Below are 26,059 nucleotides of genomic sequence, written 5' to 3' on the forward strand. Positions count from 1 at the left end.
AGAACCATTTTTTCAAATACATCCCAACAAAGTGGTTCTTAGGCCTAATCCAACATTTCTCCCAAAAGTCGTCACTCCTTTTCATCACAATCAGTCTGTCGAGCTACCTGTGTTTTTACAAAATCCAGACTCAGTAGCAGAAAGGGCTTTACACACCCTAGATGTTAAAAGAGCTCTACTCTACTACACCGACAGGACTAAATCATTTCGAAAAACTAAACCACTGTTTGTCGCTTTCTCTCCTCCGCACAAAGGCAACCCCATCTCCAAAGGCGGGATTGCACTGTGGATTGTAAAATGTATACGAATATGCTATATAAAAGCTAAACGTACACTAACAGTTCCTCATAGAGCGCACTCAACTCGCAAAATAGGAGCCTCTATGGCTTTCTTAGGAAATATACCACTAGAGGACATATGTAAGGCAGCAACATGGTCTACACCACACACCTCCACTAAACACTATTGTGTGGATGTGCAAGCCAAGCAGCAAGCTGCTGTAGGCCAAGCTGTCCTTAGAACTCCCTTTCAAACTACTGCAACAGATACAGGTGACCACCGCTAAAGGGGATACTGCTGCACAATTGATGCACAATGTACTATCTGCAGCTCCCATGCCTCGAACGGAAAATGCTACTTACCAGTATGCATCTGTTCTTGGCATGTAGAGCTGCAGAGTAGTACACGCCCTCCCGCCTCCAAGGGAGGAGTCACCTATCGGGACTAGCAAAGACTTCTTCCAAGAAGACAACAACCTGCAATCATCCTAGCCCAACACCAGGTGGCGATCTAATGCACAGTGTAAACTCTGCAGCTCTACATGCCAAGAACAGATGCATACTGGTAAGTAGCATTTTCCGTATCATGGACTTAGCTGAGTTGCAGTGGAACACTATATGGTGGACTTGGTTGGGATTATATAGGACACTGTATATAGCGTAGACATAGCTGGGTTGCAATGGAAGACTGTATCGTAGATTTAGCTGGTATGCAATGGAACACTACATCAAGCGTTGACTTAGCTGGGATGCAGTGGAACACTGTATATGGCGTAGACTTGGCTGGGATGCAGTGGACCGCTGTATATAGCGTAGACGTAGCTGGGATGCAGTGGAACACTGTACTCCGTGTAGACTTAGCTCAGATGCAGTGGAACGCTGTACTTAGCATAGACTTAGATGGGATGCAGTGGAACACTATAGCGTAGACATAGCTGGCATGCAACGGATCACTGAATGTAACAAGGACTTAGCTGGGAGGCAGTTGAACACTGTGTCACATTGACTTAGTTGGGATGCAAAGGAGCACTGAACATGAGCAAGAGAGCTTAAATACCTGCACAGTTGTTGGAGGAAGTTGGGGAAAAGTACGGAGGTGGGGAGGGGGATACATTTCCTTAAAGAGGATGATTGGCGTTACTGAGTTAGTAATAAAAGTAGTTTATAGATTTTCACTGTGATCGGAAATGCTATAGAGAGCTGAGCTTTGTAAGGAAGGTACCAGGTAAGAATATGTACTGTGTGCCAGGCTGTCACTACATCCTCGAGAAAACCAATAGCTACAAACTACTTAAAACATGGTGCAAAGAAATGATTAATTGTTAATGTGTACCATGGTTCGAACTTTAAGCTGTCAGAATGGGAAATATTAATTTCAGTGCTTTTGTATCCTAAAATGAAAAAATTAGGCAGTATACAATCACAGAAGGAAAAGCACCAGTAAAGTGCAGTTAGCTCAACCAGTGGACAACATAAAAATAAAACAGGTGGTCTCCCATCACATTTCCAAAGAAGGATCCTTTCTTTAAGGTTGGCATCAGTGCATTTTAGAGCTTAGTCCTCAATGCTGTGAAGCGTTGGTCGTCCTTGAAGGATGTTATGTGGGGCGTGCTCATGAAGACATTTGTCATATGAAGACATTTGTCATTTCATTTTCATTTCATTTCATGAAGCTTTATTCGGTACATAAAAAACAATGACCATAAAAGCACACAAGCAAAATATATTACAATATAACAAGTACAGATTAAAAAAGACGAATGTTTAAAATATCATACTTTTTCTAAACTGAATAGATTTACATATAAAAGTAGCAATATAGAAACATTTGTCCGCAGAGTTCATGTTATAAATCAGCTTCATGGCGTCATCCACATTAAAAATACCATACTTTACAAACAATGGTTTTAAGTAAACAACCCTAACATTCAAAAATAGCGTACAGATTAGCATGAAGTGCAGGGTGCCTTGTTTTGAGTGCCCATCACATGGGCAAGGGCCAACAGGATACTTCTTTGGATGGGGGAAGGCCACCAGGACGTGGGCCATTCCAAATCTAAGTCTAGTTAAGACAAATCTATGGGCTAATCTAGTTACCAGGCTCAAGTACTGCTGGAAGCCTTCACTTTCAATGTATTTTTTATAATGATGGACTGTGGTGAAGTAACCATTAGCTGCTAGACGTTTTTGGGCTCTATACAACATAAAAATATATTTTTCATATCCTGTTTAGGTATGTTTCCAGCAGAACATGGGTCTGTCAATATGTTGAGCCCATAGATAACCTGAAAACTGTCTACAACATACTTAAGCCAAGGTATCTTGGTGCAATTATCCATGTCTAGACAGTCCTTGATGACAAGTTGATTAAAAACTGTCTCTTCCTTACGCCAAATAGCTCGTGTGAGAAGTTGGCCTGATATACAATGCTCACTATTCTAGTGAGCACTTTGTATCAGTCCAAACAACCCTTATTGATGATTGGTTGTAAGTCAACCTTATAGACCAGCTATCCTAGTAGCATGGACAAGAGCAGTCTTTAGGCTAAACTCTAGAGGGCGTGTTAAGCCAGCTGTTATACCATCACATATACCCCTTGAACACCAAGTGAAAGGACACCACACAAGTTGTTATGAAAATAAAAGGATATTTATTTATAACGCAACAACCCTGGACTCTTTATGAGGACAGGGTGCTAAGCACAATACAAAGCTCTTAAAGAAATACTGAAAGTTGCACAATTTACACAAATGCCCGAGGGGCACGAAAAACCATATACTACGAAAGTGGAATGCAAATTACTAGCAGGTAAGTAACTACTCTCAGAGGCTTTGGGATCGCTAGGACTGGAATACTGAACCTTCAGATTACGAGCAGGAGGCCTAGGGAGATCGGGTGCAGAGTGTGCACTCTCACGCGCAATGCGGGACAAAGTCTATGGAGGCTAGTAAAAGCAAAGTTAGTGTTCTCGGGCGAACCCGACTAGGTAGGTCAAAAACGAAAGTGGATCTAGACACTTAGAGAGTGGATCTACGCTGGAGCACCGTGGTACTCGGTTTACCTAGCCCAGGGGCTGCGGCTGCATAGGGTTCAAGTGTCGTCGGTAATCCTCGTTGATGAACCAGGAGCCTGAAAGAAGAAGTTGCTGGCAGGCGACCAGTGAAGAGATTCGGAGGGATCCAAGCCTGGATCGATGATGGTGGAAACCTGAAAGCAGAGGGGACTCAGTTCTTAATCACTAGCCAGTGATTAGGTGGGCACCAGGATGGCACCGGATGAAGTCACCTCGACCAGGTGAGTGGGCGACGCTGGGCTCTGCAGTCTCTCGGACCAGGAGGCGTTGTCGGCGACCAGGATGGAGGTGCAAGCTGTCCCACGAAGGTATCTGCTGTCGGCGATGCTGAACCCAGGATTGGGGCAACAACTCTTGGCAAATGCAAGCCCACGCGGTGGACTCAAAATGGCGTCTGGAGTGGACCAGGAGGGTCCGGGGTGCTCCTCTGTTGGAGGGGAGCAAGGGCCAGTCTGGAGCAACCAGACCAGCGGTGTTGTCGTCGTGGTGAGTCGTCAGGGGGGCCACAAGCCAGCAGGCAAGTAGCCGGGCAACGCGGTGAGCAGCAAAGAGCAGAAGGGCCCCACGCAGATCTCGTGGATGCTGGGGGGCTGGACTTCGGTGCTGGGGGGCTGGACTTCGGTGCTGGAGCTGCTCAGGGTTAGGGCTTCTCAAACCCCAAAGCACTCACTCGAGGATCCCTCGGCGGTCGTGCTGGATAAGCGTCGTGCAGTCTTGAAGATGGCCGGTCCCTCGAGGTCTCGTCGCACCCACGGATCTCAGCTGGGCTGATGATGTGGGTAGAGGTCAGAGGTGCATAGGAGTATATGTGTCCATTTTTAGGTCTCGCGACCTATCGATGCGCGCAAGCGCATCGAGCGTAGCGAGAATTCATGTCGGCGAAAACATCTTCAAACCAAAGGGCTTTCAGCCCCGCGGTTTTCATGCAGTGCCCGTCAACATGCACGCGCATCGCATGCAAGCCCAGCCCAGTCCTCCCCTCATTCACGCCCACCCACCAGGCTCTCCCGCCCCCATCAGGCTTCTCTCCCAATCCGCATGCAAGCCCAGCCCAGTCCTCCCCTCATTCACGCCCACCCACCAGGCTCTCCCGCCCCCATCAGGCTTCTCTCCCAATCCGCATGCAAGCCCAGCCCTCCCCTCATTCACGCCCACCCACCAGGCTCTCCCGCCCCCATCAGGCTTCTCTCCCAATCCGCATGCAAGCCCAGCCCAGTCCTCCCCTCATTCACGCCCACCCACCAGGCTCTCCCGCCCCCATCAGGCTTCTCTCCCAATCCGCCTGCCTCCCCTCGCGCATTCACGCCTCCCACCAGGCTTTCCTGCCCCCATCCGGCGTTTTATTTTTGTTTCTGGTGCACGTCGCGTTTCTCCTGTCCGAGTGCTCGTTTTGGCTTCCCAGGTCCCCAGTTATTGTGCAGTGCAGCGTCCTGGGAGCTTGTTTGTCTGATCCCCGCTGCGTGGTATGTGCCGTCCGGGACTCCTCTGGCCGAGTCTGTAATGTGAGCTTCCAGGGGTGATTTTGCCAGGACGCCTCCCACCAGGCTTTCCCGCCCCCATCCGGCGTTTTATTTTTGTTTCTGGTGCACGTCGCGTTTCTCCTGTCCGAGTGCTCGTTTTGGCTTCCCAGGTCCCCAGTTATTGTGCAGTGCAGCGTCCTGGGAGCTTGTTTGTCTGATCCCCGCTGCGTGGTATGTGCCGTCCGGGACTCCTCTGGCCGAGTCTGTAATGTGAGCTTCCAGGGGTGATTTTGCCAGGACGCCTCCCACCAGGCTTTCCCGCCCCCATCCGGCGTTTTATTTTTGTTTCTGGTGCACGTCGCGTTTCTTCTGTCAGAGTGCTCGTTTTGGCTTCCCAGGTCCCAGTTTATTGATCGCCTGTTTTTCCGTTTATCCTGCGCCCTTATCAGTTATTGTGCAGTGCAGCGTCCTGGGAGCTTGTTTGTCTGATCCCCGCTGCGTGGTATGTGCCGTCCGGGACTCCTCTGGCCGAGTCTGTAATGTGAGCTTCCAGGGGTGATTTTGCCAGGGCCTCCTTCCGGTCTTTTAAGCCCTCTTCACCTGCACTTCCGCCCAGCCCGCTGTGTACTGGAAGCCGCTGCTCACTGTCGCGATGCAGGCCGCTGATCTCTTCCAATCGCGCTATGCGTTCCCGTCGTCGGTTCGTTCCTGGATATCTGGTGCATCAAGCAGGCATGCATTCCTGAATCAACACTGCATGACCCAGTTTGTGGTAATTGTACCCACTTTGAATTCTCCCAGCTCTGCCCAGAAGAGAAACTTTTTCCTTTCAAACTGATTTGCCCAGTGCAGTTCTATTCACTTTAATCCTAAATGTGAATTCCTGCTTGCATACAATAATATTGTATTTGTGCACACAAACGAAATGGATGTGTTCCTAAAAAGCAGGGAATACATACATGAAATAAATGCACATTTGAATCGTTCATTAAGGATAAAAGCATATTTGGAAATTAATTTGCCAGAGTGCCTGTGTCAACCAGGGAGGCCTTGAGGACAAATAGCTGGGCTTTCAGAAACTTGATCCCAAACACGACTTGCTCATAATATGAATGTCTCTTTTTATGAGTGCCTAAGTTCATTGTGTTTTGTGGCTCACCCTCAACCCCCCACTCACCCTCACCCTCACTCACCCTCAACCCCTCACCCTCACTCACCCTCAACCCCTCCCCCTCACCCTCACTCACACTCACTCACCCTCACTCACCCTCACTCACCCTCACTCACCCTCACTCACCCTCACTCACCCTCACTCACCCTCACTCACCCTCAACCCCTCACTCACCCTCACTCACGCCACTCACACTGCCAACAACACTCACACAGCCAACGCCACTCACACAGGCAACGCCACTCACACAGGCAACACAAATCACACAGCCAACGCCTCACACACAGGCAACACCTCTCACACAGGCAACACCTCTCACACACGCAACGCCACTCACACACGCAACGCCACTCACACACGCAACGCCACTCACACACGCAACGCCACTCACACACGCAACGCCACTCACACACGCAACGCCACTCACACACGCAACGCCACTCACACACGCAACGCCACTCACACACGCAACGCCACTCACACACGAACAACACTCACGTTGCCAATAGATCGCGCAGTACGACAGGTGGAACTATTACAATGGCAAATAACAATGCCTTTCACTGTTGTTATCATTTAGAATACATAAAGGGCTTTGTCATTTACACAACCAATAGCTCAAACTTTCCTACTGCGAGACCTATTGGCAACGCCAGTGCTTGTTGGGTTAGATATAGGAATACTATATCTAAAGCAAGGGGTGATTACACCACCTTGCCCCAGCTGTCGTGCAGCCAGTTGTCAGATTGGATGGCCAGCCAGGGGTGGCATAATACATGCTGCAGCCCCTGGTAGGCCCTGGGTACACCTATGCCCTGGGTACCTAAGGTACACTGTACAGGGGCTGATAAGGAGACTCAGTATCCAATTAGTGAATGTACCTAAGGCACACGTGTCAATTTAGTGAGAGAACAGCTAGGCTGTGGGTCTGATTAGCAGGCCTACAGCCAGGGAAAGTCGTAAACCAGTGAAGCAAAAAGCAAAAATCTGGGGTGATCATAGGATTGCAGACCCTACTCTCCTACAGCTCGCCTAAGCATCAGAGGCCTTAACAAAATAAGGTCACCCAAATAAGCAACCCCAACTTCTCTGGGGATCAAGTCGGTTGGAGCTGAAGTAGGTAAACAAAGAAGTTTTTTAAGGAAGATATTTTCTTCACTTTGCAAAGAACTTACATTGGTGTAGCCCCACAGCCCTGCCCCATATAATGCAATAGAGACACTCCTTACCTTATAAATCTGCATCATATCCCTGGTTCGCCTATCACCGATCTTAGAGGCTAATTTAAATATGCCATAGGCGCTTTTTACCATCTTGGACCTAACACTTACTAAATCCTGAGACCAACTACCATCATGCGAAAAAAATAACACCCAAGTAACAGAATTTTTCCACCTGCTGGACTTCCACCCCTTCTATAAAAAAGGCATGATTTTATTAGTCCTAGCCCCACAAATCATAATATGGGTTTTACTCTTATTGATCAGCAGCTTCCTCTCCCCTATAAAATCAGAAAACCGATCCATCAGGCGCTGCAAACCTATGGGGGTCCGTGATAGGAGCACAGCGTCATCTGCATAAAGCAGATCTGGCACACTAGACCCATCAACCTGGGGAGCATCAGCCTTAACTGTTTTCAGAACGGAATCTACGCCGTTAATAAATAGAGAAAACAACGGGGCGAGGACACAGCCCTGTCTTATTCCGCGCTTTACGTTAAAGTTTGGGGTACACTCCCCACTTGCCCCATAGCGCACACAGGCCTGCATCTTATCATATAATCTAGCTAAGAAATAGATTTTTGTCATATGTCATACATTCTTGTATAGCACGCAGTTCACCGCAAGGTCTCATGGCGCTAGCAGCTGAAGAATGGAGGACAGGCAGCGCGCTGCATCAAATTTGTGGTAGGAGGGAAAAGCCAGGTTTTGAGTTTTTTGCGACTTCACATTGAGATGTGTCCTGATATTTCCAAAGACAGCGATTCGTCTATATTCATCACCTTATTAAAGTTTGGATATCTGATAGAGACTTCTAGCTGCAGATTCCTTACCTTTGAATTTCCCAGGCATCAGGCTGGATCCAGAAATTTTTGCTGACCAATACCCATTGCGGACGAAGTCGGGTGACTCCATTCGGCTCTACGTGACGTTATCGGCAGCGTTGGTTATGACATTGCAGTGCCTATATAGACTATACGTCAGTGCTTTTCTTTCCGCACCAGTTAAGCTCCGGGTAGAGCTACTCTGCTGCTTTATGGCAGTTTTTTTCTCGACTTTTGTCGATATTTTTAGTTTTGACTGTGTGCGAGGGATGTCTTCGAGGAAGACAGGTTTCAAACCATGCAGACTTGTTCCGCATGATGTCGGTCACCGATCCCCACTGCGTATGTCTGTGGTATCTTGAGCGCGACCACGATTCGAAGTCGTGTTCAGACTGTCGGGCGATGGCCTCAAAGACCTTGAGTGAGCGAGAAATAAAGTTGCTTGCGGCCGGGAGTTGACACCATCAAGCGAGACTGCGATGAAGTAATAGTCCCGTTTGAAGAAGAGGTGGTCATGGGACTGCTCACGGAGGTCTAAGTCCTCTTCCCCCCATTTGAGGTCTTCAGGACACTCTGGGAAGAGGCACAAGAAGAAGGCCAAGCAGACTTCGACGTCACCTCAACTGGAGTCCGTCGTCGAGATAGGTAAGGAGCACCAACACTTTAGGCACGTTTCTGCGGAGCCAGAGCTTGAGTCGACTTTGTGCCTTCCACCCTTTCCAGGAGCCAGGGCAACTCCTGCTCAAAGCAGTTTTATGAGGCCATGCATCGCGTATATGAGCAGAACTACCACGTTGGTGAGCCCTTGAGCCCCGCTATAACAGACAAGTGGGTCTTGCAGATCGTCCAGGTGGGCTATTCTCTTCCTTTCTTTTCCTCCTCCTATTCCGCCAAGTCAGGAACGGATAGCGAAGGATGATTTGAAGTTGCTCCAAGAGGAAGTTACAGCTCTTTTGGGCAAAGGCGCTTTGGAAAGGGTCCCAACTTCAGAGGTATGCAGTTGATGTTATCCTACTACTTTTGAATGACGAAGAAGGGGCTTCAGCCCATTTTGGATCTTCGGACCGTCCATCTCTTCCTCAAAAAGAAGAAATTCAAAATACTCACTTTGTCTCAGGTCTTGTCTGCCCTAGACCATGAAAACTGGATGGTGGCGTTGAACCTGGAGGATCCGTATTTTCACATTCCTATCTTGCCAGGCCACAGGCATTACCTAGGTTCAAGGTAGGCCACGAGCACTTTCAGTTTAACATGCTGACCTTCGGTCTTATCAGTGCCCCTCGGGTGTTCACCAAGGTGATAGCGGTCGTTGCAGCTCATCTGCGCAGGTTAGGGGTATCCGTCTTCCCCTACCTCGACGACTGGCTGTTGAAGGCGTCCTTGCCCCAGGGCAGTAGTCTCCCACCTTCAGACTACGGCAAACCTCCTGCAAACGCTAGGGTTCTCTATAAATGTGCCGAAGTCACACCTGACTCCTTGTCAGACGCTCCCTTTCATTGGAGCTGTTCTGGACAGTGTGCAGTTACAGGCTTATCCTCCCGAGCAGCGAGTCGAGGATATTCCGGTTATGATTCGGATATTTAAGCCTCTATCCTGGATTTTGGTGAGGTTGACTCTGAGGCTGGTGGGTCTTAAGGCCTCCTGCATCCTGTTGGGTCTTAAGGCCTTCTGCATCCTGTTGGTGAGACACGCCAGCTGGCGTATGCAGGCTCTGCAGTGGGACTTGAAGTTCCATTGGGCACATCATCGGGGAAATCTAACTGACCTGGTTCAGATCTCGTAATGAACTGCGAAGGTCCCGCATTGGTGGTTGACGAACCGCAATTGGTTCTGCGGCAGACCACTCTCCTTTCCCCAACCAGATTTCACAGTTGTGACGGATGCAGCACTTCTGGGATGGGGCTAACACATGGGCGAGGTGGAGATCAGGGGACTTCGTCTCAAGGTACTACCGACCAGGATCAAAGGGGAATGCCCTTTTGATCAGCTGGTCAGGGGCATTTGTGTATGTCTTTCCACCCCTACTTCTCATCCCGAAGGTGGCGACCAAGCTATCACACTCGGACACCACGATGATACTGATTTCTCCTGACTGGCCGAGGCAGTGGTGGTACTCGGACCTTCTACATATGTCAGTGAGTCCACACAAGAGGCTGCCCTGCAGACCGGACCTACTGTCCAAGACGAACAGGAAGATTCATCACCCCAACCTTCCATCACTGAACTTGGCAGCATGGCTCGTGAGGTCCTCCAGTATGGGTCTAGGTCTACCTCAAGACTGCAAGGAGACCTTCAACAAGGCAATGGATGCATTTTTACATATGGTGTGTGCAAAATAATTGTAGTCCCACCATGGGGCAGGAGGACGTAGTCTTGCCCTATCTGCTTCACCTAGCCAGAGCAGGTTTAAAATTCTCATCCATTAAGGTACGCCTGTCTGCCATTACGGTGTACAGGCGTTCTCCTTCTCAACTCTCATTCTTTCAGTTACAAGTGGTGAAAGATTTCCTACATGGTTTTAAGAAGGTCTACCCTTCGGTCCGACCTCCTTCACCTCCTTGGGAGCTGAACTTGGTACTGTCAAAATTGATGGGTCCACCCTTTGAACCTATCCACAAAGCAACCTGGCAACACCTTACGTGGCAGGTAGCTTTCTTGTTTGCTATCACCTCAGCTCGTAGGGTGAGATAGATACAGGCCCTCTGTTCAAAAGAGCCCTACTTGGTCTTCCATCTCAATAGGGTAGTCCTCAGAACACATCCTTCCTTCCTTCCGGAGTTGGTGTCTGATTCTCATGTAAATCAAACCATTTCTCTTCCGACCTTTTTTCCCAACCCCTCCACTCCAGCTGAGAGGGCGCTACATTCATTGTCTTCAAGTTTTATCTAGGCAGGTCGAAACCATTGAGAAAGTCTGACCATCTATTTAATAATTATGGTTCGGTCAAGACAGGTTTCCCAGCATCAAAGCTGTCCATCTTCAGATGGATAGTCTCACGCATCAAATTGGCTTACCAGTTAGCACAGAAGCCTCTTTTGTCCGCTACCAAAGCTCATTCCACGAGAGGAAAAGCAGTTAATGTACCACTCTCTGAGATCTGTAAAGCAGCCACTTTGATATCAGTGCATACATTCACAAGACACTACTGTCTTGACTCTGATACTAGAGCGGACACTCAAGTAGGTCAAGCCTCATTGAGGAATCTATTCAACAGCTGAATTTTTGGTTGTTGTTAATTGGGTCGCTTTGTTTATCCAGTATTATGGGTGTCTTTCATATATTCATATGCCTGAATCATTCCCCGTCGTCGGGATGGGAGTCCCCGGTACATAAATAAAGTAATGTCCTATAGACATATAGAGAAATAGACCTTACATTAGTAACATACCATGTCCTTTTGTAAAAAGGACCAAACTCTAGAAGAGAGCCAATCAGCTGTCACCTCCCTATAGAACCTTTCTGGAAGGAGCCTCAGTCCCTCAGATTTTCTACCGCACGATGGCTCGTCTACGACCGCTCGTCTAAGACGGGTCGACGACCACGGCCTCGTCTGACTGCTTGTCTACGACGGCCTGTCTACGGCGTCGATGATGGCCTCGTCTACGATGGCTCGTCTACGATGGCTCGTCTACGGCGGCGTCGACGACGACGGCCTCGTCTACGACGGCCTTGTCTATGACTACTCGTCTACGACTGCATAGTCTATGACGGCGATCTCGTCGACGAGGGAAATTCTGACAATTCTGGAATCTCTTATAATGTGGTGGAGAGGGCTGCTCAACGTTTTAAGATCTCAATGGTCTCTCAAGAACAGGACTGCTTCTTGTATGACTTCAAAGAACCTCTCAAGAAGGCAGTAAGGTCAATACCGATTATCGATTATCTATAGTCAGGGGTAAAGGTCATGCAGAACCCCTCCTCTGTATCACCAGTGAACCCTCGGTTGGATAAGAAGTATAGGGCACCAGATACAGTACCGGCATGTTTGACAGGACATCCTAAGCCGGACTCAGTAGTGACGCAGGCGGCCCAGAAGAATTCCAGAAATTCTTCGGCCCCTTTGTCGGTTCCTCCTGATAAGGAGGGAAGAAGATTGGCCATCATTGGGAAAAGGTTTTCCTCATTGTCGGCAATGACGGTAAAGGTCGCGAACGCCCTAGCGCTCTTGGGACGCTATAATAGACAATTGAGGGCACACATAGCCCCATACCTGTCCGAATTGCCAGATTCATCCAAAGCGGAAGTGAAGCAGATTATTCTAGATGGTGAAGCATCAGCGTCAGAAACTATAGACTGCGCGATGGATATCGCTATGACCGGGTTCTGCCAGTTGGCTGGAGCAGCAGTCTTGCGGCGCCAAGGATGGCTAAAGGCAACCTCTTTCCATCCTGAGGTGCAAACAAAGATTTTGGGCATGCCTTTGATGGAGTTGCGGGGGTGAAGGGGGTGAAGGAAGAGCACGGAGACCAGACCTAGGTATTTAAGGCTTTATTTTTATGAAAGTCTTCTTTTTCCTGAGTGTCAGTCTTTCTCTAGACAATATGGCCGGGTTGACTCCTCCTGGTCTTGGATGGGGTCTTCCACTCTCTCTCTTGGGGTCCTCTGCTTTCCACTCCGCCTCCTCCTCAGTTGCACCACTGCAGGACATGCGTAGGAGAAATGAGGACTTTGTTAGGTATGGCTCATGTTAGGCTTTACCCAGGGGAATACCGGGGTGATAGGGACACCGTGAAATCTAGTCTCTATACAAGTGATAGGATACTGTGAGGTGTGGGGGGGGGGAGGGGGTTGTGAATGAGAACTGGAATGTGTTACCGAGGGGAGCACGTGAAGTATCTCACAAGCGCGACTCAGAGTATAACAGTCTACGCGCTAACATTGCCTCCCCTCCTCCCAAACCAGCTAGTCACGCGCTGCCGTACCTGGTGAAGCCACACTCCCTGATGAGTGTGGCTGGGCGGCTCGTGTTGACGGTGGCCTCCTGGCTCCAGTACTCTCTGGTTCCAGCTCTCCTCGTACATCCTTCTCTCCTCGGTACTGCTTCTCTTCGTATCCTTCTTCTCGCCGCAAACTTCCTCCCGACTCTCCTGGTGCTCGACTCCACACCGCTCTCCTTTGCTTGATGTCGTCACACGCCGACTTTCCTGCTTCCTGGGTCTTAACCAATCCTGTAGCGTAGACGTCACTCAGGGACATATCTTCATTGTTATTACCCGCCCAGTTAAAAGAACCTTCACACTCCTCGCTGGCGTTGTCCTGCCAGATTGACTGGGAGTCGGACCTCCAATCGTCCTGATGTGGAGGAAAAGAGGGAGGGGTATCCTTGTCAGTGACCCACCAGTCCACCACAGGGGTCTCTCCTTCCGCCGGTAGGTCCTCCCTGCTACAGATGGCCAGTTACTATTTGGCACAAAAATTGACGAAGCATTGCAAACTATATACAAGGACACAGACACTGTGAGAGCTTTGGGCACTCTTCAGTATAAGAACCAGTCCTTTCGTGGAAATAGAGGAAGAGGACAGTCTTCCTACAGAGGAATTTATCAATACAAGTCTTCCTACTCTTCAGGCCAGAGTAGACCGCAATACCAACAGCGCCAACAACAGCAAAACCAGCAATCCTCTTTCGGGAAGTCGTCCTTTCGAGGTAAAGGACAGCGTAAAAACAACGGGCGCAGACAATGACATGTTTATTCAGCCAGTCCAGACTTCTTTTCACTCATTGAGAATTGGAGGAAAGATTTCCCACTTCTTACAAAATTGGAGAAAGATTACTACAGACCGTTGGGTCCTTCATTTAGTACAATTTGGCCACTCTATGGAATTCATACAAATCCCTCCACAAACTCCGCCCCGCCCAATGCATCACAAAAATCTACGGCTGCTTCTACGAGAGATCTCGATTATGCTGCAGAAAGGAGCAATAGGGAGAGTACCTCCATCTCAGAAGGGAAAAGGGTTTTATTCCTGCTTCTTTTTGACCATAAAAAAGAAAAGAAGTGGAGACCAATCTTGGACCTCAGGCCCCTTAACAAATTCCTAAAGAAGCAGTCGTTTCGCATGGTAACGATCCAAGAGGTTTTGCAACTACTGGAAGAGTGGGATTTTATGGCGTCCCTAGACCTACAGGACGCTTACTTCCATATCCCAATTCATAGGAATCACAAAAGGTACTTGCGATTTGCAGTAGTGGGCAGACACTTTCAGTTTTGCGTCCTGCCCTTCGGGCTCAAGTCTGCACTGTGCATATTCACGAAATGTCTTTCCCTGGTGGCGGCATATCTCAGACAGTGCCATCACCAAGTCTTTCTGTATCTGAATGACTGGCTGGTCAAGGCTCCATCCTTAGAAGACTCATCCAGGTCTTCGAAAGCCTGTTTAAAGCTTTTCGATTGCTTGGGTCTCGCCCTCAATCAGGAAAAATCGGTCATACAACCTTCTCAGTGCATCAGTTTCCTAGGTACAACCCTGGACACACGGTCCGCAAAAGCTTTCCCATCCAGAGAGAGGATGAAAAAGCTCCTTGCACTAGCTGCTATAGTAGCCTCGAAGAAAGTCTTGACAGTCCGCCTCTTCAAATCCCTCCTGGGGATGATGTCATTGTGTATCCTCCTGATTCCTCACTCTCGACTACAAATGAGACCTACAGGAGGCGCTCTCGAAGCAGTGCACAGGGTCATTCGACGACTACATAAAAGTGAATCCTCAGATGGTCAGAGCCCTGCAATGGTGGATGTCATCTCAAAACCGGTCTCAAGGCTAGTCATTCCTGCTCCCGGCTGCTCCTCATGTTATCACAACAGACACCTCCTTGGAAGGGTGGGGAGCTTTTCTGCAAGAGCTACAGATAAGCGGGAAGTGGTCTCCTATGGAGAAGAAACTACATATCAATCCGCTCGAACTGCAGGCGGTCTTCCTGACCCATCAAGCTTTCCTGCCAAGAATCAAACTTTCCCTGGTGCTCGTCCGGACAGACAACACCACGACGATGCACTACCTCAACAAACAGGGAGGGACACGCTCGCTCACACTCTCTTGCGAGTCGCAGAGAATCTGGAATTGGCTATTCTCAAACAAGATATCCCTACGGGCGGAGTATGTCCCAGGCATGGGCAATGTACTCGCCGACTCCTTCAGCAGACAGAAAACAGCATCTCACGAGTGGGAACTGGATCAGAAGATACTCAACCAAATCTTCTTGATATGGGGCACTCTACAAATCGACCTATTCGCGACAAGAGACCACGCCAAATGCCCACCCTTCGCAAGTTGGCATCCCCAGTCAGGGTCTCTAGGGAATGCATTTTCGATCGCATGGCGCAACGTCTGTGCCTACGCCTTTCCGCCGTTCCCGATGCTTCCCAGAGTCCTCAGAAAAATGAAAGCGGAACCTTGTACTCTCATTTTATTAGCCCCAACTTGGCCACGACAGCATTGGTTCACGGAACTCCACCGCCTATCTCTGGAGCCACCGATCCGTCTGAAGCAGTGTCCGTCTCTACTCACAATGAGCAACCGGCAAGTCCAACATCCGAATCTACCATCTCTCAGGTTAGCCGCCTGGCTCCTGAGTTCCGAGAGCTTCGGAATTTGAATATTTCAGCTAACTGTAGAGCCATCCTAGCTCGGGCTCGAGCGGATAGCACCAATAAAACATACTCTCTGAAATGGAAGAGGTTTTGTATATGGTGTAGAGATCGAGGAATACACCCTTTCTCTTCCTCTCCGGAGCAGGTTTTACCTTATCTTTTACACTTGGTAACGTCGGGCCTTGCTCACTCCTCCATCAGGGTCCACTTGGCTGCATTATCCCATTTCAAGAGATCTTCAGCGGGTCCTTCTCTCTGGTCTCATAGATAGATCAAACAATTTTTTAAAAGGATTGAACAGGACTTTCCCTCTGGTGAAAATGTTGCCACCTACCTGGCACCTTAATATAGTCCTTAATCAACTCATGAAGCATCCCTTTGAGCCAGTGCACAAGGCTGACCTGAAACACTTATCTTGGAAGAGAGCTCTCCTTGCGCTCACCTCCGCGAGGAGGGTGAGTGAGCTGCAGGCATTTTCGATTCAAGATCCTTTCCTACAATTTAAACAAGACATAGTGATCTTGCGGACAAATCTGAAGTTTATTCCAAAAGCCCCATCGGATTTCCATCTTAATGAGCCTGTGGTTTTGTGCTCTTTCTTCGCGAATCCTAGTACGGTAGCAGAAAGGTAGTTACATTCATTGGATCTCAAAAGGTGCTTAAAATTTTATATAGACAAGTCAAAAGCTTTCAGAAAGTCAAATCAGCTATTTGTAGCTTACAGCACGCCCAGGAAAGGTCTTCCACTCACTTAACAGAACATTTCCCGCTGGATCTCGGCGGCTATCTCTTTTTGTCATGAACAAGCAGGACATCCGCTGCATTCCAGAGTACGAGCCCATTCTACTACGGCGATGTCCACATCCATGCATTGTTTGCAGGTGTGCCTGTCATTGACATTTGAAGAGTGGCAACATGGAAGTCGCCACATTCCTTCACTAGGCATTACTGCATGGACACAGAGCTTATGAAGGACGCAGCGGTGGGACACGCAGTACTTCGCCATCTATTTCACTAGAGGTGAGCCTTGCCTTCCCTCCATCCTTTTCATGTACGCACATTTCTCTACTATGTCATTTATTGGTACTTGTTGTTTGCAAATATTTGCTCTGGCTAGTCGCTTGATATGTTATTATCTAATGACTTGTATATAATGTACCATCGGAGATGTGCTCTCTGCATTGCTTGCTACTCTGATTCAGGCATGTGAATCTATGAAAGACACTCATAATACTGGATAAGAAATGCGTTACTTACATGTAACTGCAGTTCTCCAGTATTAGGGGTGTCTTTCATAGATTCACATGCTTGAATATTCCCCGTCGTCGAAGTGGGAGTCCCACGGTACATAAAATAGCAGTAACATATGCATGTATACATGAAAAATATCATAAATAAAAATATACATACATATAATGTAATAAAAATGTAAATTTTAAAAGTACCATAGAACATAATAGGCCCATTGAAAAGCCTACGGGAGAACTCACTTTAGAAGCATATTAGTGTCATTATTTGTTGGTTTACATTCCAGCCAATCAGGCTGTAGCCTCCTCTAGAACCTTCTCCTCAGAAGCCCAAGTCCTCAGATTTTCTACCGCACGTCGTGTGAAGGGAGTCTCCCTGACCTCTGCTCAGTTTTTTTTTTCAACTCTAGCTGTTTTACTTCAGAAAATGTCTTCAAATAAGAAATCTTTATTTAAAGCCTGCCCTTCTTGTGGTAAACTGCGCCTTTTCCATGAGGATCCACACAGTAAATGCATTTACTGTCTCTACCCAGACCACGAGGTGAAAAACTGTAAGTACTGTCGCACTTTTCCTCCCAAGACTCTGAGGGATAGAGAGGTCCGTCTCCTTCTGTGGCTACAGAAGTTGAAGACTTCAGAGTCTGTACTTTCTGAGGTAGAAAGTTTGTCATCTGGTGTTTCAAAATCCTCTCAGAAGCGTGGGTCTGAAACTGACGTTCCATCTCCTTTTCTGAAGAAAAGTAGACTGTTGGAGTCAATGTTACCTCTAATTTTTTTCCTCTGTGTGCGGCAGTTTAGGGTCTCTGTGCGCTGCAGCCATGGCTATGTGCGCCAGAAACCAGACCGCGCGTGTGTGCAGCACTAAATATCCCTCCAAACGTTTATTAAAAAACTGAAAATACTGTGCTTTTTCCACACACACACACAGCGCCACGTTAAGGGTCTTAAGGTAGATTTGCAATTTGGATACACAGAGGCTTATGCTTGTTTAAATCTGCTGAGTGACGTTAACCATGGTTATGGAATGAGGCTATGTCATCTAGTCATCTAGAAGTGCGTTCATACTTTGGTTTTCTTTCGAGGCAGCTATCATTTTGTCCGGCTGTTGCTTCGCTGCTTTTATACGTCGGTGTGGTTACGTCTTTCTGGGTCCCTTCATTTCTGGTCGTGCACCGGCGCTGAAATGTTGCTCATGTATATTCGGTATAGCTGCGGTTTCTCTCCTTTGTCGCCTCCTTTGAAACAACAGCTGTTGCCGCAGCAGGGATGAGAAATCCCCGCCTGTGGTTGGCTAGGGCGGTGGGTGGCGCATGAAGTGAAGGCCGAGAGAGAGGAGTTACAGTGTCACTGGTCGGCGCACAAGGAGCTGGTGTTGGTGGATATCTATGGCCTGCCAGCTGCTGTGAGGTATACTGTGGGAGGGGTGGCACCATGCCACCAGAGCTCAGCTACTACTCACAACGGCGCAGTTCCTCTTCGTCCCACCCTCACCCTCCACCCTCGGTTCTCTTTTTGGTACTTATTCCCTAATCGGTCTGCCTCCGCCCTGGCTTCTGTCTCATTGTCACCTGTTCCACAATTCTCTCTGATGCCCAACCTCTTCTGGTGTGCTAATATTAATAGCAGGAACAATAATGTGTTTTTGTATAGCCCTTTATATACCACGCCTCATTTATAAGGACTGGAAATAGCAAGCAATATTAACTCCAAATGCACGTGGATGTGGGCAGTGAGCATTTTATTAACTTCGGGGTGATGCATGGCTACATTGTTCCAGGCCCTCCGTGCCCCATCATCACAGCTATTCCAAGATATCAGCATACTCTTTCTTTCACATAAAGAAAACTCTGACATTCTGAAAGTATTACTTCTTGTACGTGTGCAAATTTCTGAATATTAAAACAGATATTATATACAGTATTTTATATCAGAGAGCCCCCCCTGGGGCCAAATTCCGAAACCTTTTCAGGCCCACAAAGTAGTACACGGGCCGCATTGACTCCCGCAAGACTCCAGCAGGATGGGAAAAACATTATAAAACAAGAATTTGCAATGCAATAGGTCACACATTTACTACGATTTTGAGCTACTGGTATTGTAAATGACAATGCCTTTTATTTATGTGTTGACTTTTAAAAAGTAAATAAAAGGCATTGTCATTTTACAATGCTCATAGCTGAAATTCTCGGATATACGAGACCTATCGCATTGCAAATGCTTTATTAATCTGCTTGACCTAACACAAAATAAAGGACTCCCGAGCCACAATTTGGAGGGAGAAGTCAGCAAGGAGACACCAGAGCCCTCCTTCGCCCTGTAACAAAATGCCTAGTCCTGGAGCAAGTACGGGGGAGAAGAGACCGAACTATAGAGAGTGGGGCAAACCTACAAATGGAATGGAGCATGGTTTTCCGTCTTGTCCTCAAAGTAAATTTCTGAATGTCGCTCGCTGTCACCAACTATTCTTCAGAATCGCTATATTCCTTTGAAGGACATGTCAATTCCTATCCTCTCGTGTCTCTTGGTCCTTCACTTTTTATCTAATTTCTCCCTCAGGCCTTCATACTACTCTAATATTTTCGAATCTCTTCCTTTCTATTTCTCATCTCTGTCTTCTTAACAGGTTTCTCATTACATCTCGTCTCTATATGTATCCCTCTCTCATGTTTACACTTGTGCCTTTATTCCCCACTCCTCTCTCTTGCAGTCTTAATGTTTGGCTATCCCTCTGTCCGTGAGCTCTAATGTAACTTCAGGGCTTTTAATCAGATACATTTTCCTCATAGTCACACGCATTTCCACGTTATTAATCTATTAATGTACTGATGCTCAAGGACTGTATGGAGCACACATGCATGTTTAGCTGATGTCTCGCATTTTCATTTATATAACCCAATCCTGAAGGCATTATCCAAACATATGACCATCTGCAACATCTGTATTATGAGACACAAGGGATTGCAAAAGCACTTGTGCCTTCGCTGCCTTCGATTTGGGGTACTTGTGGACCCAGACTTCCTTGGGCCAGAGCAAGTGAGCAGAGCACCGCCGAGGGCCACCAGCAACGACCCTGCCCAGCCAATGAAGATTGCAGATCCAAACTCATATTTGGTGTTGACCGGGGTAAAGGGGTTGTAGAAGTCCTGCACAATCGTGTTGCCGTACCATGAACATGCAACCAGAGCAGCCAGACCTCCCAGCAGGAAGACGATGCCCCCGTTCATGGCGATGCGCGCCTTCTTCCCACAGCGGACACCACAATGAAACCACCATTGACGCTTGTGTGGCCTGTAGAGAACCGGACTGCACCAGGATGCTGTCTTACACCTTGCACTGCATCTGGTCTGTGCTCTGGATGGCACAGCTCATCCACAGCCCCTGGTTGACGGCGATGGTCGTGATGATGCTGTCCCGGCGTAAGAGCTCATCTGCCACTGGGGCAGGATTGTGGACACGATCAGCCCGATCCAGCCCAGCAGCGCCAGCACGAAGCCCAGTATCTGCAGTCCGAGTTCGCCATGATTGATCCTGGCCTCTGCAGCACCTCCCCTCCCGCCCTGGCCTCTCTTCCCCTGCTCGGATCCGCCGCCCTCTTCCGCTCTGAGCCTCTGTCCGACCGGCGCCTCCTCCCTTTCTCTCCATTGAGTCTGTATTCATATTAACTGCAGTGCACACGGGCTGCAATAAATATGAATACTACCTCAATGGCCCACAATCGGCCCCGCATCTGTTCACTGTTAAGAAAAGAAAATCACAGTGTCAAACACCGCGTGTGCTAAAGCACACGTCATGTTTGAAACTCAGTTTTTCTTTTCTTAACAGTGAACAGATGTGGGGCTGATTGAGGGCCATTGAGGTAGTATTCATATTAATTGCAGCCCGTGTGCACTGCAATTAATATGAATACAGACTCAATGGCCCACAATCAGCCCCGCAGCGGTGCACTGGCAGGAAAGGAATTGAGCAAGTGCAAGGGTCACACGTGAACGCGAACAGAAATGCTGGGTTTTCGCGCCGCTCGCATGTTAAAAGCGGCGGCACGAACAGTCTCAGAATGTGCGCGGTAAATAATGAGTACTGCGCGCTTGGGGTGCCTTCAATGCGCGTGAGCGCGGGCGCGCAGGTTATTGGGAACAGTGGTTGGAGTCCTCCAGGACTGTTTCCCCACAGGATTCGCTTCAGGGCACGTCTACGGGACCTGGTTCTCTGACGTCTGCGCCCAAAGCCTTGCCTTCCACTTTTAAATCTGGAATTGGCTCGTCGACGCGTCCGTCGACGTCTTCAGCGACGACGAAGTCAGTGACTGTAGCCTCTACGTCGACGACGACATGTACTATGTCAACCAGTGCTACGTCGACGACTATCACCTCGTTGACGACAGCCCAGGAGGTGAGACCCATTACGTCTATTGTAAAGATCTCGTCGACGAGTGACAAATCAAAACCGTCGACGAAGAAGTCATCGTCGACGCTTCCCTCGTCGATGCAAACCCCGTCGACGAAGATCAAGTCATCTAAAAGCAGTTCGTCGACGGGCGCAGCATCGTCGACGGCTGTCTAGTCGACGGCGCCTCCGTCGACGACCATCATATCATCATCGTCGACGGCTGTCATCCCGTCGACGTCTAAATCCTCGTCGACGAGTAAGGCTCCAATCTCGTCGACGGAAAAGAAATCTTCGTCGACGAAGAAGAAGCCTTCAATTTCAGCGTCGATTACTTCTATGGCGACGACACAGACGCCTCGGGTTGTTTCTAAGACTGCCGCATTTACGTCAACGGGATCGTTGACGTCTCGTCGACCTTTGGCCACAGCTACCACTTTTACAGTGGTTACTGCTTCTTCTTTGAGGACAGTACCTCTCATTCAACTGAGTCCAGTGAGAAGTGGAACTCATCTTCCAGACCAATTGTTTCAGTCTGGTGAGGAAGAATCCGGAAACGATTCAGAGGTGGAACAACGATTCGAACAGGCATCTAGTCCATCTGATTTGCACATTAAGTGCCAGGAGTATAGTGATGAGGGTGATGACGTGGAAAACGTCGAAGATGGGAACAAATTATTTCCTGTTGACGAATCAGAACCAGTTACTTCGGAGCCGGTTACGCAAATACCATTATCTTTGGTCATGAACCTGCAGCACATGCTAGATGACTATAACCGCAGGTTCCCTCCATCTACACCTGCCTCTCCGGCACCACAACTTCCACCACAGCCTCAACCTCAACTTCCTCAAGCACCTGCACCTGTTCCACCCGCGTCACCGGGGGCTACTCGTCCTGACACCGATAACGAGGATCCTGATCCTCACAACACTGATGACGACGACAGTGGCGTCGATATGAATGAGTGGGACAATTACAGGGCTCAAACACCTTCCACTCGGCCCACCTCACCTCTACCATCGCCTCCAGTGGACATTACAAATTTCCATAATTTGATGGTCCGTGCTGCAAAGCGTTTTCATCTTACTATCGAAAAACAACAACATGAAAGTGAATGCTTCTTGTATGATTTTAAGGACCTATCACAAAGGCAATCCACACAATACCAATCATTGATTATATTTGGCAGGAGGGCCTAAAATTAATGGAACATCCAAATTCGGTGCCTGCGGTCTTGCCCAGATTGGACAAGAAATATAAGGCTCTGGCGTCTGCCCCGGCCTGTTTGGTGTCACAACCGAAAGCAGATTCGGTTATAACTCAGGCAGCACAGAAAAGATCCCGCAATTCTGCTACACCACTCACGTCTCCTCCTGATCAGGAAGGCCGCAAGTTGGACTCTATAGGCAAAAAATTTACAACAATGGCGGCTGCTACTGTGAGAGCGGCTAATACCTTGGCTATTTTGGGCTGTTACGACCACCAGATGTGGTCCGAGGTTGCCGCACTGATTCCTCAAATACCCGATGTCATCCGTGCAGAAGCGCAGGCCATTATTCAGGAGGGAGAGATCATTTCATCCGAAATTATTGAATGCGCGCTCGACATTTCCTCCACGGGTTTTCGTCAATTGGCTGGGGCTGCAGTCTTGAGGCGTCAAGGCTGGTTGAAGTCTACCACCCGTCCAGAGGTACAAGCAAAAGTCCTGGAATTGCCGTACGACGGGGAATCGTTGTTTGGCAAGCATGTAGATGATGCCCTTGAGGCGATAAAAAAGGACACCGACACTGCAAAGTCCTTAGCTACCCTCCAGTACAAGAAACGGCCCTTTCGGGGGGCACGAGGTAGAGGCGGAGGTTCCTCTACTTTTCGAGGATCAGGTCTATATCGTTCGATCAACACCTACAACGATAATCGGCAGAGGGGTTCCTACCAATCCTAGAATCGTCAGTCCACCACCAGACCATACCAACGAAAAACAACATATAGAGGTGGCTCAAACAATAAAAAGCAGTGACAGTCTCAGTTCCTTTCTTCTGCCGACTGTAAATCTTGGAGGTCGCATCTCAAAGTACTTTTGCAAATGGTCCGAACTCACCTCCGACCAATGGGTCCTGGACCTTATCTCCAAAGGGCATACCCTGAAGTTTACAAAATTCCCTCCCACTCGTCCACCTTCGGGGCCACCCTCTCCCCATCTCAAAGAACTTTTGGCCCAGGTAAAATTGATGATCAAAAAAGGAGCCATCGAGGTAGTGCCGCAAGGTCAACGCGGCAAGGGGTTTTATTCCCGGTTCTTCTTAGTCAAGAAAAAGTCGGGGGAATGGCGTCCAATTTTGGATTTACGGGCCCTGAACAAATTTATCATTTCGAGAACTTTTCAGATGTTAACTCTGCTTCAAATTCTGAATTATCTCAATCCAGGGGAATTCTTTTCAACGATCGACCTCCAAGACGCATATTTCCATGTGCCAATTCACCCCAGACACAGGAAGTATCTACGCTTCACAGTCGGACAGCTGCACTTCCAATTCAAAGTCCTACCATTCGGCCTTCGATCAGCGCCGAGGGTCTATACCAAGATCTTGGCCCCGGTAGCTGCCTTCCTGCATCTGCAAGGCGTTCAATTTTATCCATACCTGGACGACTGCCTCATCAAGGCCAAGACTTTTCAACTGACGGAGCAGCACACTCAGGTCTGCGTCTCCCTTTTCCATACCTTGGGGCTTTCAATCAATTGCCAGAAGTCACACTTTCATCCGTCGCAAAGGCGAGATTTTCTCGGAGCCTCGCTAGATTCTCGGCAGGGGAAAGTGTTAGTTTCCCAAGAAAGACAGGACCGCATGGTAAAAATGGTGCAATTCCTACAGTCAAAACTGTACGTTTCTGTTCGAATGTTCAAATCATTCCTTGGCATGGCTTCCTCGTGCATCCAACTCATCCCCAATTGCAGATTGAACATGAGGGCTCTACAGGAGGAATTAGACAAACAGTGGAAACAGGTGTCAGGGTCATTCGAGGACAAAGTCCTTCTAACACCTCGCATCCAGAAAGCACTGGAGTGGTGGGCTCACCCTCCAAACCTATCTACGGGCCGTTCATTCCAAGACGAACCTCCGACTCTGACGCTTACAACAGACGCGTCTCTCGAGGGATGGGGAGCGCATCTCGACGGCATGTCTGTAAAAGGAAAGTGGACGGCGACCCAACGTACTTGGCATATCAATCGCCTGGAACTCTTGGCGATTTTCTTGGCCCTAAAGTCCTTCCAGAGGTTGGTGCAGGGACACACTCTGCTGGTGAGGACAGACAACACCACCAGCATGCCCTACCTCAACAGGCAGGGCGGCACAAGGTCTCTCCTACTTTCACAACTGGCACAAGAAAGATGGGATTGGGCGATTCAACATCAAATTCATCTCACAGCCATCCATGTGCCGGGTGTGGCCAATGTTCTGGCGGACTCACTCAGCCGGGTGTCGACAGACAATCACGAGTGGGAACTCAACCAACCAACCGTCAATTTCATCTTCCGGCGGTGGGGCCAGCCGCAGATGGATCTTTTCGCGACTGCTACCAACAGGAAATGCCAACGCTTTGCAAGTCGGCATCCCCCACAGAGAGTCGAGCGGAAATGCATTTTCGATCAACTGGTCGAACGACTTCATCTACGCTTTCCCTCCACTTCCTCTAATTCCTCACCTGTTACACAGGATGAGGTTTCAACCTTGCCACATCATCCTGATTGCACCCAAATGGCCGAGACGTCCATGGTTCACGGACCTGCTCCTTTTTTCACAGTCCGGCCCGATACCGCTTCATCCTCTACCTCACCTCCTCACGATGAAGCAGGGACAAATCTGTCACCCGGATCCGGCATACCTCCAACTCCATGCCTGGAACCTGAATACAATGAATTTGCACGTCTGAATATCGACGAGGATTGCAGAGAGGTGTTGGCGCGCGCTCGCGCTCCATCCACCATTAAAACCTATCAATTAAAGTGGAAGCGTTTCTGTGTCTGGTGCCACACTAAAGATTTGGACCCCATGACTGCAAAACCTGAACAGATCTTGCCTTTCTTTTTATCCCTGGCGAGATCAGGAATTTCACATTCAACTCTCAAAGTGTTCCTGGCGGCGATTTCCCGCTTCCGCCATGATGGTTCTACATTGCTATGTTCTTCGAGAATCATTAAGCAATTTTACAAGGGCCTTTTTGGGATGTTTCCACCTATCCGTCGCCCTTCACCTGCTTGGCGCTTAAATTTGGTCTTGTCTCAACTGCTTCTACCTCCATTTGAGCCTATCCATTCTGCAAGTCTAAAATTTCTCACATGGAAAGTTGCTCTCTTGCTCGCCTTGACATCCTCGAGGCGTGTCAGTGACATCCATGCATTTACCATACAGCCTCCTTTTCTACAATTCTCCAATGAGGCTGTGACATTGCGAACAAATCCTAAATTCATCCCGAAGGTTCCCAGTGACTTTCATCTCAACGAACCTGTAATCCTGAAGACTTTCTTTCCTGCTCCGCAAACTCCAGCTGAGCGGTCATTGCACTCATTGGATGTGAAACGTTGTCTCAAACTTTACATTCGGCGATCTGCAACTGTCAGAAAGTCAGATCAATTGTTTGTGGCGTATGGCCCAATTTGCAAAGGACAACCTGTTACCAAACAGACCATAACCAGGTGTTGTTTTCTAACAACATCTACAAACGATCTGGGATACCAACAGCGCATTCTAGCGCTAAGCAGTGATTTACGCAGCAGCGTTTTTAATTTACCCCGTTTTCTATTTAATTTTGTCTG

At 48.5% G+C, this 26,059-nt stretch overlaps 1 protein-coding gene and 1 pseudogene across 6 annotated transcripts in view; one reads left to right on the top strand and one right to left on the bottom strand.

Annotated features, from left to right (window-relative positions):
• Positions 1-26,059, top strand: part of DAXX (death domain associated protein) — a 343,599-nt gene that overhangs the window by 309,009 nt on the left and 8,531 nt on the right. The window lies entirely within an intron of this gene.
• On the bottom strand, positions 19,770-21,262 carry LOC147709954 (claudin-7 pseudogene; annotated as a pseudogene).

This window comes from Lissotriton vulgaris, chromosome 5 (genome assembly GCF_964263255.1).
Source record: "Lissotriton vulgaris chromosome 5, aLisVul1.2, whole genome shotgun sequence".
Classification (NCBI taxonomy): Eukaryota; Metazoa; Chordata; class Amphibia; order Caudata; family Salamandridae; genus Lissotriton; species Lissotriton vulgaris.